The 15101-nt window shown below is 50.4% G+C and overlaps 1 protein-coding gene across 3 annotated transcripts in view; it reads left to right on the top strand.

Moving 5' to 3' along the window:
- Positions 1-2568: 2568 nt before the first annotated feature.
- SMOX (spermine oxidase) overlaps positions 2569-15101 on the top strand; it is a 35384-nt gene continuing 22851 nt past the window's right edge. For all 3 annotated transcript variants that reach the window (XM_065921486.1, XM_065921485.1, XM_065921484.1), the window contains exon 1: positions 2569-2724. The gene's annotated coding sequence lies outside the window, so the exon portion shown is untranslated. The remainder of the gene's footprint in view (positions 2725-15101) is intronic.

Below are 15101 nucleotides of genomic sequence, written 5' to 3'. Positions count from 1 at the left end.
CCAATCTCTTAGGATGAAAGAGATTTTTTGGTGTTAGTTCTACAAGGACTTGCAGGTCTTCATAGAACTGTTCAATTTCATCTTCTCTGGCATTAGTGGTGGGGGTATAGACTTGGCCTTTACTTCCTCTACTCTTCCCCCATTCTGTCCTATAAAAGAAGCTGGAATCCAGACCCTGAAAAGATGGTTATTTTGAGATATTTGTCAGCCATTTTTTTCTGTCAACTGGCTTTCCGAATAAAGTCATATTCCTTGTCTCAATAGCTTGTTGCTGGGTTAACTGGCCTGTCATGCTGCAAACAGACCAAGTTTGGAATTGGAAACAAATATATTGACTTTGTTGGCAAAGTGATATCTCTGCTTTTTAATTCACTGTCTAGGTTTGTCATAGCTTTTCTTCCAAGGAGCAAGGCATCTTTTAATTTCATGGCTGCAGTCACCATTTGCAGTGATTTTGGAGCCCAAGAAAATAAAATTTGTCATTGCTTCTACTTTTCCCCCTTCTATTTGCCATGAAGTGATGAGACCAGATGCCATGATCTTAGTTTTTTTTTAATGTTGAGCTTTAAACCAGTTTTTTCAATGTCCTCTTTCACCCTCATCAAGAAGCTCTTTAGTTATTCTTCACTTTTTGCCATTAGAGTGGTATCATCTGCATATTTGAGGATGTTGATATTTCTCCTAGCAATCTTGATGATTCCATCTTGTGATTCATCCAGCTTGGCATTTTGCATGATGTACTCTACATATAAGTTTCATAAGAAGAATGACAATATACAGCCTTGTAGTACTTATTTCCCAGTTTTTGAACCAGTCAGTTGTTCCATGTCTGGTTCTTCTCAGGAGACAGGCAAGGTGGCCTGAAACCCCCATCTCTTTAAGTATTTTCAACAATTTGTTTTCATCCCCACACAGTCAAAGGCTTTAGTGGAGTCAATGAGTAGCAGCGCATGTTTTTCTGGAAATCCTTTGCTTTCTCCATGATCCAACAAAGGTTGACAATTTAATCTCTGGTTCCTCTGCCTCTTTGAAATCTAGCTTGTACATCTCACTTCATGTACTGTTGAAGCCTAGCTTGAAGGATTTTGACCATAATCTTGCTAGTGTGTGAAATCAGCACAACTGCCTGGTAATTTGAACAGTCTTTGGCATTGATCTTCTTTGGAATTGGAATGAAAACTGACCTTTTCCAGTCCTGTGGCCACTGCTGAGTTTTCCAAATTTGCTGGCATATTGAGTGCAGCACTTTAACAGCATCATCTTTTAGGGTTTTAAATAACTCAGCTAGAATTCTGTCATCTCCACTAGCTTTATTTGTAAAAATGCTTCTTAAGGCCCACTTCCCTTCACACTCCAGGATGTCTGACTCCAGGTGAGTAACCATACTGTCATGGTTATCTGGGTCATTAAGATCTTTCTTGTATAGTTCTTCTGTTCTTGCCACCTCTTCCGTGTCTGTTAGGTTCTTTCTGTTTCTGTCCTTATCGTGTCCATCCTTGCATGGAATGTCTCCTAGATATCTCCAGTTTTCTTGAAGAGATATCTAGTTATTCCCCAGTCTATAGTTTTCCTCTATTTCTTTTCATTTAAGAAGGCCCCTTTATCTTTCCTTGCTATTCAAAGCATACACACAACAATCTTTGAGATATTTTACAGATACTGAAACCTGCTCCAGGTGGGGGAAGTTAATGATTAATGATGGTATGCTGCCCACAAGCATGTAGACCCCAGACCAGTTGGACCTGAAGGTTAATGATGCTGACTCCTACTTACCTCACCACCAGCCCAGCAGAAGAATGTCCAGGAGCTGATCATGCCCTCTTTAAACAATTAATATAAAACTTCTCACTATCTTCCCCAAATTGGGACACATAGTTTTGAGGGCATGAGCTAGCTGTGGCCTGCTTTGCTGGCAAAGCACTAAAGCTATCCTTTCCTGTTTCACCCAAGACTGTGTCTCTGAGATTTGATTGGCACCAGTGTACAGAGATGCTGAGATTTCCGCACCAGTATCGATGTGAGGTGGCATGGGAGGGGGTGCTGGTGGCTGGGTGCGCAGTGGTGTTGCAGACAATCTGAGGCTAGAGGTACCCCTTAGGGAACCACCCCGCCCCCCGCCCCCAACTGAGATCCAGTGGATCTGCGGAAGTGAAGGGAGCTCTGGGAGGAGAGAGAGGCTCCTCTGCCTTTCGACGGCAGGGTTTGGAGTTCTGCGGGTAAACTGAGTCCAGGGGCCTAGCTCTGCTTGCTGCCTGGCAGGCAGCTTGGGCTCCACCTTACGCCCAAGCACAGGGCAGGCAGGGCTGGACTAACTGCTTTTCTTTTGGGGGACAGGTGGGAACGTTAGGTGCCCAGATTGAGGAGGGGACGTTGGAGCTCAGGTGGGGAGCGCTGAGTCCCGGTCCCTCTGCAAGAAGGGACACAGAGGTCCTCTGCCAACGCGGCCTCCAGCCTCCCCGCCTCTGGCCAGCCGGGCCGGGAGGAGCTCGGCGAGTCCCCGCCTAGAGGCGGAGCGGGGGCTGGGCCTGAACGGATTGGGCGGGGTGGGTCGGGGACGCGAGGCTGAACGGGGCCCCACACAGGCCGCGGCGGCTGGCTCGGGCCCCTAAGGTCCCAGCGGCGGCTGGAGGAGGAAGCCAGGCGGCGGAGGAGAAGGGGAGGCGGAGGAGGCCGAGGTGGAGCGCCGCTCGCGGAAAAGTCTCTTCCCCCGCTCAGCAGGGAAAGGTACAGCGCCCGCCTGCTTCCCCGATCCTCGACCCCCGGCCGCCGGCCCCGTTCGGGCGCAGGCTGGGGCTGAGTCGACCGCGGGAGGGTGAGGGGCCCGCAGCAGCCCCGAGGGCTCGGCCGGTCCGGGTTCCGGCAGCTAGAGCGGCGGTCACGCGGGAGGGCGAGGGTATCCGGCGTTCCCGGAGGCTGCCGAGGGCGGTGGGTGCCGCGCCCCTTTGCTCGTGTTGCGGGAGGCGGCGGTCCGACCCGGCGGCGGTGGTTCCCGGGGCAGGGGCTGCGCTGGGGTGGAGGCGTGCGGCAGGAGAGCACCCAGAGCGCCCGGCGGGCGTCCTCGGTGGGAGCAGACAAAGCCGGGTGCTGACGCCCCGCGACTGCTGGGGCGACCCAGAGGGTGGGCACTCGGGAGGAAAGAGAAGGCGCCGGGGCGATGGTCGGGACGCTAGAAGAGGCTGGGCCGTCCTCCCAAAGGGCGTCCAGGTAGTCTCCTCGCGGGAGGTATGGGGGGAGTCCCCCGGACAGGGTGGGGAGCAGCTCTCTCCGAAGAGCCAACTAGGGGCTCACAGGCTGCAGTAGGCTAGGCTCCCTACCTTCTCGGAGAGGGGTAGGGAGTGTTGAGTGCTCAATTTGGGGAAGGGCTTAGAGATAGAGCTGGTGAGAGGCCTGGGGACCCCCTCGGAGCTTGCACCAGGAAAAGGCATGGCCTGATAAGACAAGAGCTGTAGCTGGCACCTGTGGTGAGTTGTGCCCACAGGTTGGTTGCAGGATCTGCCGGTGGTTGCACATCCCGTGCCAGACCGCGAAGTAGGTGGGTAACTTGTCTGTGTTTGGAGCAGGCAGCGAAACGGCAGGTGTTTAAGATGGGGTCATCGGAATGGGCATGCATGCATCTGAAAGTGTGTAGTGAAGGACCCACATCTGCATTTTGCATCTTTGCCCCTCCTCCCCTTTCCTCTAGTTAGCTGAGGTTGAAGCATCCCAGTTCCTGCCACAGGCTAATGCCTCCACTAGGATTCCAAGGTAGTCTGCTCCCTGTCCCTCATTCTTCAGTTACCTCTCCTCCTGGATCATTCACAGCAGTACTTCTTAACATCCTTTGGCACCCTACCACTTCCATTTTATGGCCCTCCCCCACCTTTTTTTCTTCATCCCTCATTCTCCCCCAGCTACAGATGACCTCACTTCCCTTCACAGCAAAACTTCCCAGAGAGCTGCCTGTACCTATGGTCGCTGTGTTCTTCAGCTCACTTGACCTGGCTTTGGTCCCACCGCTTCACTGAAACTGCCCTAGCAAAGGTCTTCAGTGGTTTACACTCCCCTACAAGCAGATCTTCCTTGACCTCCCTTGGTCTAGATCATTCTTTGCAATGTCCTCTCTTGACTGTTGGTTTTCTTCCTCACATACCCCCTTTCCTCCTACCAAATTACTTGTTTTTAAGGATGACTCCTTCACACAGTTGTAAATGTTGGAGGATCCTGGGCTCTGTTTTTAGCCCCCTCCTTTCTCCTGAGTCCCTTCTATTTACGTTCCCCTCAAGCTCTCATTTTTTTCTTATAATTTTTAAAATCAAACATTAATTTACTAGTGCAAATCTTAAATGCACATCATTTTCATTCTCATAATTTTATGTAGCAAATTTTATCTTCAGTTTCAACCTATCTAGCCACAATTTAATGATTTATGATGTTATAGGTATGAAAACTTAATATGGATGAAACAGAATCTTGACTACACTCCCCAAACAGGACCCTCCTCTGGCCTTCCCATCTCAGTAAAGGCCTCATAACCCACCTGCCATCAAAGACAGGAAACTAGGTGGCATCTTTTTTCCTTCTCTCCACAGCTGGTACAACATCAAGTTCTTTTGCCAAATCTATCTCAGGCCTATTCTTCATACCCTTAACTCCATGCTACTGCCCCAGGCCAAACTACCTTTTCTGTCTTGCCTGAATATTGTAGTAGCTTCTGCCTGCTTTCCCCAAGTCTGCAGTTGCCTCCTCAAATCCATTTTAACAGCAATAAGAACAATTTAGAAAAGTATTGAGTAGTCTCTCATTCCTCTAAGACCCTCAACAGCTCCCTTTTGCACTTGGAGTAAAATTTCAAAGCTTTCCCCTGGCCTTTCAGGTCTTCAATGATCTGGTCACTGCTGACCTCCCCTAGGCTAATCCTGACCACTGTCCCCTTTGCATTTTTCTGACAGCCACACCTGAATCACTTCTGCCATTTGAACACCTAAGCTTTTTCCTGCCCTGTGGCCTTTGCCTGTGCTGTTTTCTCTGCCTAGAATGTACTTCCAAGGTTTTCTACTGGACTGACTCTGCTCCTTCTTATTTTTCAGGTCGTACCTCAAATATGTCTTCCCATCATTCTTTGTAATTCATCATAGCACCTGGTTTACTTTCTTCACTGTGCTTGTCACAGTTCACAACCATTTGTTGCACTGTCTGTTTACTCTGTGTAGCGTCCTAAGGACTGGCCCACTGTTGCATCTGGAGCATCTAGCAGAGTGCCTGGAGTGTAGCCAGTACTCAGGAAATCTTCAGCCAGGTGGGAAGGTCAGGCAGTGCCGGAGCCCCCTGTAAATCTCAAGTGATCATAGGACTTTGATTTTCTTTCCTTAAACGCCGTTGTGCAAATCACTGCAAGAATCTGGGGGGACCAGTGGGAAAAAGGGAAGTAGAGACAGTACAAATGGCTTAAAGGCAGGCCTGAACACGTAGTGGGAGACTGGCTGGATTTGGGGGGTGTGGAGCTGATGTGGTCAATGATTTCCTTTGCTCCCTTCGGTGGAAATCCAGATTAGGTCAAAAGAAGGGTATATACCTGTGTGCTTGTGTATGTTTTCTAACTCAGGAGATAGAGATGGCCTGGGCAGCCAGGGCTTTATTTCAGGTTACTTTCTTGGGTGACTGCTGGGTACCCAGCCCTGGGGGCAGAGAGTTGAAGGGGAGGAAGAAGCTGAGGTTGGGGGGGGGGTCCTCTAATCCTTTATCTTCCCACCCACAGCTCTCCTCTTTGCACAGAGGAGCCCAGCTGAGAACTGAGCTGTTTGGCTAGTGCTCTCAGAATGGAGGGCTAGGAGTCAAGGGTCTTCAGATCTGGGAGCGGGAAGCTCAGCCCTAGACAGGGAGACTGGTGATGGACCAAGATAACACTGTGAGGTGAGTGCTACACCTAGAGGCTTGGGGTTCAGATCACAACTGGGTCGGCATGCCTAGGAAAGGCTTTGAGCTGGGATAGAGGGGGCAGAAAAGAGGGTGTCCTGGGTGGGAGAAATTGAGCAGAGGCCAAGAAGCTAGTCCAGGGCTCTGGTATACTCACTGGGTGCCAAGCAGTATTCTAAGGACTGTACAAATATTAGCTCCTTTCATCCTCTTAACAGCTCTATAAGTTAGGTCTTATTCCCATTTTACAGATTGGAAGACCAAGGCATAGTCATACAGCTCAGTAGTGACAGAGCAAGGATTTGAACTTAGGCAATCTGGCTTCAGAATCCATGCTCTAAGTCACTCTACTCTGTCACTTCTCTCTTACCTCTCAGATATGCGAGCTGAAGTTTTTTTAAGTGTTTTTTTCCTGATTCCCAAAGGTGTTTGGCCTTGGGGCTGGAGAGGTAGGAAAGAAGTCAAACCCTCTAAGGTAGAAGGGGTCCTTACTCAGAGTGCGTGGCAGAGTCTGTCTGTTTCATGTCTCTCCTTTTCTTTTAGGAGGGGCACTGTGCCCAGGCCAAGTAGGGTGTCATGCATAATGTGATTTCGGGGAGCTAGGGAGGGCATTTTGTTCTGGTACAAAAACAGCTCCCTGCTTGAGATGCCACCATTAGAATGTCACTTCTTTGATTCAGCATTGCCCCATTGCCCTCTTCATCTGCCTGTGGTGACTCCAGAGAGGTCAGATAGGAGCTCTGCAGATAAACTAGCCTGTTTTGGATTCCATCTAGGATGTTATGAGGTAGAGGTTCAGACTTGGCCTTGGGAAACCTAGATGAGGGTCTAAGTAGTGCTGGGTTGAAGGTGGGAGTAGAACTGGGGGAACAGAGAAATGGGAGCTGAAAAGAGCCTAATCTACTTCAATATTGGCCCTGACCTTACTTCTTTTTGTGTCTGTAAAATGAGAGTCAAGAGACTTTTTTTTCTTTGATCCCCAGAGGCTGTGGAAGCCAGGAACTCCTTGAGGTCCATGCTTGAATACCTTCTTGCAGACCCAGGGTAAAGGAGCGAGGACTTCCCATGGGATGCCAGCCTGCAGGAACTGGGCCAGAAAGGAGGGGGTGGGCAGGAGGGTGTGGCAGCCTTGTCCTTTGAGGCTTTCCTGTTTGGTCATGAGGATGCCTCGGGGCAGGTGACTTGGCCTTCCAGGGGCCTGGTTAAAAGGCAGAAAAAAGTTTTGTTGACCACACAGGGATGGAGTCTCCTTGCTCCACATTCTGACCCCAGGTTTTAAGGGATCTGCTTATCTATCTCAGCAGACCTCCCAGTCCCCGAGGAAAAGAGGGAGATTCGGTGGTGTTCTCTTCTGCATTTTCCACCTTGCTGCTGGAAGCTCATTAAGCCCATGTTTCTGAGGAGTGCTTCTTCTCCGAAGTATACAATGGGCTTGTCCACCCTGCCTGAGTCCTTGTCTACTGAACTAGAGCTGAGGGTGGACTTCCCAATAACTGGCACTGGGCCTTGTTACCTGGAATTGGCACCTGACATCTTCTGTGCCCCATCCTGGTGCTTGGAGCCACTGGGAACACAGGTCAGGGTCCCCACTAATCAGGAAGTAAGAGTGAGCCACGCCAGTTGTGATATGGTAGAACGTGGTTCAGAACGGCTTCTTGGAGGAGGTGGTGCTTTAAGGGGGCTCTGAAGTCCTGGGTGGCTTTGGTCAACACAGGAAGGGATGATTTTCCTGAGGTGGAGTGGGAGCCCAAGCCTGGACAAGTCAGCTGAAGTACTGATTGCCAAGCCACTGAGTCTAGACCTGATTCACCAGGCCCCCAAGGAGCCGTCGAAGCTTGCCATGGGTGCAAGAACTTGATTACATCAGTGGTCTATAAAAGTATTTCTCAAACTCTAGCATACATGTGTGTCATCTGGGCAGCTTGTTAATAATATTCAGGTTCCATTTCAGCAGGTCTGGGATGGGGCCCGAGTCTCTGCATTTCTAACAAGCTCCTGGGTGGTGTGATGCTGCTGGCTTATGGGTTATCTTTGTGTAGTGAGGGTTGAGACTGGGGACTTTGGGCCAGGCAGATGCAGGGATGGGCAATGATCAGGTGAGACCTGGAACAGGTAAAGGAGACTGTCTTGGCTCCTGTGGACCGTGTTGGGGGAGGTGTAGAGGCTACTTGTATGAGAGCAGGGTAGAGGGGAGTTATGAAGAGGGTATGGGATGGAGGGGCTACTCTGTTGGGAGGTGGGGCCAAGTGAGGGGCTTCTGGGGACTTGGGTCTCAGGTTGGGAACACAAACCTGATTTCTAGGTTGCCAGACTTCGAGGAGCTCCCCAAACCATGAGAAAGTATCTTAGGTGACTGCCCCAGGGCAAGATGACATGCGGGTAGCATGTAGGGCATCTTATCTCTCCCCACAGCCAAGCCGGCCTAAGGTTAGCCAATCTGGGGTGAGCACCCTTCCTCCAGCCAGGGTGTGGCCAAGGAGATTAGGGGAACAGCTGACTCCAGCCCTAGACATGCCATCTTCTCCTCAAAGCCCTGAAAGTCTCCCCAGCTGCTGAGCCATCATCCCCCAGCAAGTAACCCTTATCCCCGCCTGGCCTGCGTGAGTCCTTGTAGCTGCCCTGATGGTTGCATGAGTTGTTGTTGGGCCACGTGGGAGTGGCGAGGCCTGAATGCTTCTCTCTGCTCTGCCCCTGGCTGGGTCACTACACACAAGTGTCTGCTCTGCCTTGAGGCCTCAGTTTCCTGTAAATTGAGGGATTCAGTCCCCTCCCTGGGGAGCAGTGGGGAGAGTTGCAGGGTTTGTTGAGTAGAACACTGCATTTTTCCAGAATAGCAGCTTAATACATTTCAATCCTGGATTACTATTGAAACTCATGTGCTAATGATGGAGTAGAGTGAGTGATTTGCCTAGAAGAGCTATGCAGCTCGATTTGGGGGAATCTCCCAAGACCCCTTGTTCTCTGAGCTGTGCATAGCCTGAAGGGTAGTGTCTGAGGCCACTGGTCAAATGAGGTCCCTCTAGACCCTAGCAGAAGTGTAGGCAGTCACCTTACCCAAAGGAAGGTAGGAAGAACAGACTCTAAAGACACTGGTTCTGTTGCCCTGGGCAGTTCCAAGAAGGGCTTTCAGGCTGAGCTCCCAAAATGTCACTCATAACTCCTTAAAGGGGACCCTCTGCTCCCCTCCTTGATTCCTACCCATGTGCTCCCTGGTGTGCAGGCTGTCCTGAAGGGGTGGACTGTTGCTGTTTAGTCATTGTGTCTAAGTCTTTGTGACCCCATGGACTGCAGCCCACCAGGCTCCTCAGTCCATGGGATTTCCTAGGCAAGAATACTGGAGTGGGTTGCTGTTTCCTTCTCCTGTGGATCGAACCTGCATCTCCTGCTTTGGCAGGTTGATTCTTTACTGCTGAGCCATCAGGGAAGCCTGAGGGGATGGGAGGAGGAAGTGTTTCTCAAAGACTGCTCTGAGAAGCCTCAAGGTTTCAGGGGACAAACAAGGGAAGAAACTGGAAAAGCCAATCCACAACTCTGTGGGAGACTCAGAATGCGTTTAAAAGACTCTGACAAGTCCTGTAGAAAAGAAACTGGTATTTCCTAAACTGATTTGATCATACAAAGAAAAATTGTTTGAAGACATCCTAATAATGACTAACTGACCAATAAAACACCTGGTGGGAAGGGCTGACGTGGGAGGATGCTGTTGCACGAGAGACTATAAACATGGGTGACAGGTGGGCCCAGAAGTGCCAGGGAGGGGAGGTAGGATGGAGCAATAGCTTCCTGGCAGGGGTGGACTTGGTGGTTTGGGTTCAGTTTGGACAGTCAGTGGAAGAAAAAGGCGCTGTAGAGGGAGGGATGGCCAGGAGACTGGGACCCAGAACGAGTCCTTGGTTCTAGGACTCGGGTTCTAGGATGCTTTGCTTCACTTGGTGGGTGGGCAAGGGACCCAACAGTAGCCAGGCCTGAGTCTCAGGGATTCTGGGAGGGCCTCCTACCCCATCATTCCCTGCCGTCTTCTTGCCCTACAAGTTCTCTCCCATCCTTTCATCTCAGAGAGTGGGACTGTGATCCCTGGACAAGAAGCTAAAACCTCTCTATGCCTCGGTCTCATTGGTACTGTGAGGATAATGCTATCTCCCTCATAGGGTTGTGTGACACCCAGATTTTTGTTGCCTGCTCTTAATGTGATTGACATGGCTGCAGGCAGTGTCTCCAGGAGGATCTCGGGGAAGTGACTGTCAGAGATTTGAAAGGTATAAAGGTCAAGAGAGAGCCTCGACAAGGCCCACATGGGGTCTCATTGTTAAGATGGCTCATTATGTTGACCTTGCAAACAAAGAATAAAATCACAGCAATCCTTGAGATGACCAAATTGCCCAAAAGCCATTCTGTTTTCTCACTGGTCTACCTTCTCAAAGCTACGAGACCACCAGATTCCAGACCTCTGGCTACGTGACCACAGGACTCAACTACAGGCTAAAAATTAACCATCCCTTCAGAGAAATTTTCATTGGTGGGGTATAAGAAAGACCCTGTCAGAAAGGGAGGACGCTGGTTCTCCTTAAGGGCCAGTCACCCTCTCCTTTCACTCTAATAAATTTCCCTTTTCTTGCCTGACAGCCCGCCTTGCTCTCTTTTTCTTTGCACTCACCTTGAGGCTCGGGGTAGGGTCTTGATTAGAACAGAAGAGTGATCTGGAAGGGTGAGAGAAAGAGTGAGTGAGGACTGGCTTTCTGGGGGAGTGGGTAGCAGGGTGGGGAGATCTGGGCAGAAGGCAGAGGTTTCACATGCCCTGTGGGCCAGGTCTGGGTGTGGGAGTCTTGGGGTCCAGTGGGTGTGTGCAGAAGACAAGGGGCCTGAGGGCAGGGAAGAGGTGTCAGGGACCTGTCTTCATTCATTAGGCCACTGGGAACTGTTGAAGGTTTTTGGGCAGGGCAGTGGTTTGATCAGAACCGTGTTTGAGTGAGAAAGGTGGCTGGGTGTGAAGGTGGGTTAGGAGTACAGGACTCCCCGTTGGGCTTCCGAAGAGAATTGCTGTGCCCTTTCTTGTCTCAAGCATGGGGCCAGGAGTGAGTGAACTGCTCATATGATTCTTAGGTTATCAGAGCTGTGAGTCATTTTCCTAAAAGGTTAAGAATCTCACTTTTGTCACCTTCCCGGAAGGGGTGTCTAAAGTGTAGGGCAGGGAGAATCCCTGGGCTGGGAGAGGAGGTCAGTGAGGTCACCCTGCCTTGCCCCTTGCCACACCTCATTTCCTCTGAGGTGTGAAGACCCTGTTCAGCAGCTCAGGTGGAGGTGATGGAGTAGGGCATTTCAAACAACGATCCAGAAATTGCCGTAACAGTGCATGTAGGTAAGAGCCCTGTGTGCTGAGACAGCCCTCAGGGAGGCCCTGGGTGCTCCGTGAACTTTCTTACCCAGTTCAGCTGCACTCTCTTCTTCCTTTGCTCATGGTTCTTTCTTCTTCAAATGGCAGGAACCCAAGGTTTCTCCTGCTCTCTCTAAATCAGGAGTCAGTAGGAGGGGATGAAGAAAAACATTTGGATTCAGCCAAACCAGGGTGGCTTAGCTGTGTTGGGGCAGGTAAATTCAGTACCCCTGCCTCTCAGTCTAGATTCCATTTTTTTTTTTTTTAAATTAATTATTTTTGGTTGTGCTGGGTCTTTCACTGCTGTGTGGCCTTTTCTCTAGCTGTGGTGACTGGGTGCTAGTCTGTAATTGTGGTGCCTGGGCTTCTCATTGTGGTGGCTTCTCTTGTTGGAGCAAGGGCTTTAGGCATGCAGGTGTCAGTAGTTGCGGCTCTTGGGCTCTAGAGCACAGGCTCAGAAGTTGTGGCATTCGGGCTTAGTTGCCCTGTGGTATGTAGGATCTTCCCAGACTAGGGATTGAACCCATGTCTCCTGCATTGGCAGATAGATTCTTTACCAATGAGCCACAAGAGAGGCCAGTCCAGATTCCTTTTATTGTCTAGCTGCTAGGGGAGGGTGTTAAGGAAGGTGTGATTTAAGGCTGAGAGACGTAGCACTTGGAAATGACTTGTAATTTGTTAGGAAACAGAACAAAGAATCCAGCCACCTTCTGCAGCCTTGTCCGAGGCCCTGATGGACACATAATTCCTCTCCTTTTAGTGCATGGGGCATGAGCTATCTCCCAAACATGGGAATGCTGGCAGTGCCAGCAAGGGGCATGACTGGCTCTCAAATCTGGGTTCTAGGATGTTGGTTTGATGCCCTTTTCTCAAATCACAGACCCCTCAGAGCCTGCCTCCACACCTTCAACCATGCCTTCCTACCCACAATCAGACCTCTTCCCCAGGCCAGTCCAGCCCAGCAGCGACCCCCCCCCCCCCCCACCTCCCCAAACTACTGACTCCAGGGAGAGAGGACTGATGGATGATCTGAGTGGACAGGCAAATAGCTAGACCTTAAGTCAACTAAGTAGGAGACACGCAGGACCACCAGTGGGCAAATGTTCATAGGAAAGATTTTTTAAGTGAGGTCTTTAAATGTTGAATGCACATATCTCTTTTACTTTTTTCTGTTTTGGAAAATTAAAAAAATCATATACAATTAGTGCAAAATTTTGAGTTAATCTGAGAAAGTAACTCAAGAAAAGATGATGAATTTGATTTTCATTCTCTGGCTTTAAGAAAGAGTAAAATCTGAGCCTTAATATCTTAGTATATTTTGGATTGCCTTATGTCAGATGACAGGTTGTGGAACCTCTCTGAAACTCATTCAGTTTTGTCCTCTGTAGAAGGGGGATATTGACATGATTAACCTAAACATTCCATGTGAAAAGCTTAGCATTGCCCTCTGTACCTCAGATATACTCAGTGAAAAATAGTGGTAACAGTGATGATAGAATTATAAGAACGGACTTTTCTTTATTCTAAATGCTGGTGAGTTTTTAAATTTGTCTTTGAACTCAACAAAAGAACTTGAAGAATATGTTATTGTCTAAGCTCAGTGTTTTAACTCTGTAGGTGTTTTATGGATTAAATCATGGGGCCCACATATGCATTTTGAAATGAATACCATTGGCTTTTCTGACTTGGTTCCAGCTCTTTCTGAGGCTGGCAGGTGATAGCAGGGGAGGAGGTGGTGGTGTTCTGCTTCAGGGTTGAACTTTATGAAGAGCTCTTTACTGGGTGATCCTGTATAAGGAGAGCACAGTTAAACTACCTTGGAGTTACCAGGAGAGGAAAATCTTGGGCCAGAGAGAAGAGGTGACTGTTTAGAGGGAATTATCATTTAGCTGCTCTTAGAATTTTATTTTGTGCTACCAAAATCACCATCTTTGTCACTATTTATGGAGGGTAAAACCAAGGGCAAAGGGCTGTGGTCTGGCAAGCCTTAAGTCAGTCCCCATGGGACCCACAGCCCACCTGACTATTGCCTTGGCCAGGAGGCAAGTGGCCTCTGGGCAGCAAGTTTTGGCAGTGTAGCTAGGGTAAACTGCTGGGCGGGTGACACCTCCTGCTAGCCCTGGGTGCCTGGTACAGTTTGTACAGTGTCACTGTGGGGAGGGGTAAGGCAGAAGTGCCAGATCGAGGACTGTCCTCAGGCCTGCTGCCCCGGGAGGCTGACCGAGGGCCTGAGAGGTGGGCAAGTTCGGGGTAGAGAGCTGAGCTGGGCATTGACAAGCCTGCTTTGCCCTGCACTCTGTCTGGGTGGCCTCCACCACACCTGTGAATCTTTCTGAGCCTGTTTCCTCATCTTTTAAATGGGCACCAGGGTGTTTGGGAGGATTAAATGATGCCATGAATGAAAAGTGCCCAGCACAGGACCCGGCACACAAAGGGCTCAATAAAGAGAGATTTACTCTGGGGTCTATTTAGTAACTGGACTGTGGAGGGATGTTTTCTTCATGATCATGCATGCCACCTGTGCTCTGTGATAAACCATGTTGTGTTTGGGGGGTGGTGCGCATTGAAGAGGGAGCTTTGCAGGAAGGGAGTTTAGAATGAAGGGGAGCCTCTTCCTGCAAATGCTGCCTGAACCAACAAAAGCCTTGGATAGCCCAACTATGCCATTAGGAGCCTGAGTCCTGGGCTGAGTAGAATGGGGACCCCACCCGTGGCTCCAGAGCCTCTCCTGGAGAGGAAAATCTTTCCTTGAGAGAGCCATGGGTGGGGTCCCCACTCTACTTAAGAGCCCCCCCCTCCCCCCCCCACCTCCCGGGGTTGGAGGTGAAGCACAGATCGGCTTTGTGCAGAGTCACGAGGGGCAGGCAAGGGGGAACCGCGCCTGGCCAGCTGTCTCACAAGCCTCCGTTCTTGTCAGTGATTTTGAAAGAGTCAGCGGAAACTGCTGACTGTGCTGTCTTCCTTCCCTCCAGAACTGTGAGGCTGCGGCTCCTGGCAGGGAGAGGGGAGAAGTCCTGCCGGGAGGCTACCTCTGTCTGCCAGCTCACACCTCCCTGGCCTCAAGTGCCCCATCTTCTGAATGGGAGGATCTCCATGTGGGGACACTAGCTCAGGCCTGGGGCTGGTTAAGGCCATGCCTGCAGGTGATGCCCTATGCAGTGGGGCTGGGAGAGGGGCCCTAGGCTGTGTGTTTGGGGGCAGGCTCAGTCCGGCGATGGGAGGTGGCCTGGAGGAGCATTCCTAACTCTCCTGAAGTCCCAAGGAGAGAAGACCTGGGCTCTGGAATCAGGCCACCAGGGCCCTTCTCCTGCCTGTGGGTCCCTGAACTAATTTTTGTCTTTCCGACTTCACAGGCTTGTTGTGAGGGGAAAAGGAGACGATCCGTTGACAGAGGACTTGCAAGGGTTGGTCCTGGTGTTATGACTGGCCACCCAAGTCATCCTGACCCCATCTTTGCTCCTACTTCCACATTCCTTCATTCAGCAAATCCCTAGGAGGTCACCACAACACTTGTAGGCTCTGGTCCCCTCTTGCCTCCCACTCCCTCTGCTCTGGTGCCACTCTGTCAGAGAGGCTTCCCTGACCTCCCCAACAGAGCAGCTGCCTCTCCCCTTATCTGCTTTGCCTTGTGGCACCTGTCACCCCTGGTGACTCAGACAGTAAAGAATCTGCCTGCCAATGCCGGTGATGTGGGTTCGATGCCTAGGTTGGGAAGATTCCCCTGGAGAAGGAAGTGGCAACCCATTCTAGTATTGTTACCTGGGAAGTCCCATGGGCAGAGAAGCCTGATTGACTACAGTCCATGAGGTCTCAAAGAGTTGAACATGACTGAGCAAAT

This window comes from Muntiacus reevesi, chromosome 2 (assembly GCF_963930625.1).
Source record: "Muntiacus reevesi chromosome 2, mMunRee1.1, whole genome shotgun sequence".
Classification (NCBI taxonomy): Eukaryota; Metazoa; Chordata; class Mammalia; order Artiodactyla; family Cervidae; genus Muntiacus; species Muntiacus reevesi.
Note: the sequence above shows the minus strand (reverse complement) of the source record. Positions and strands in the feature narration are given on the sequence as shown.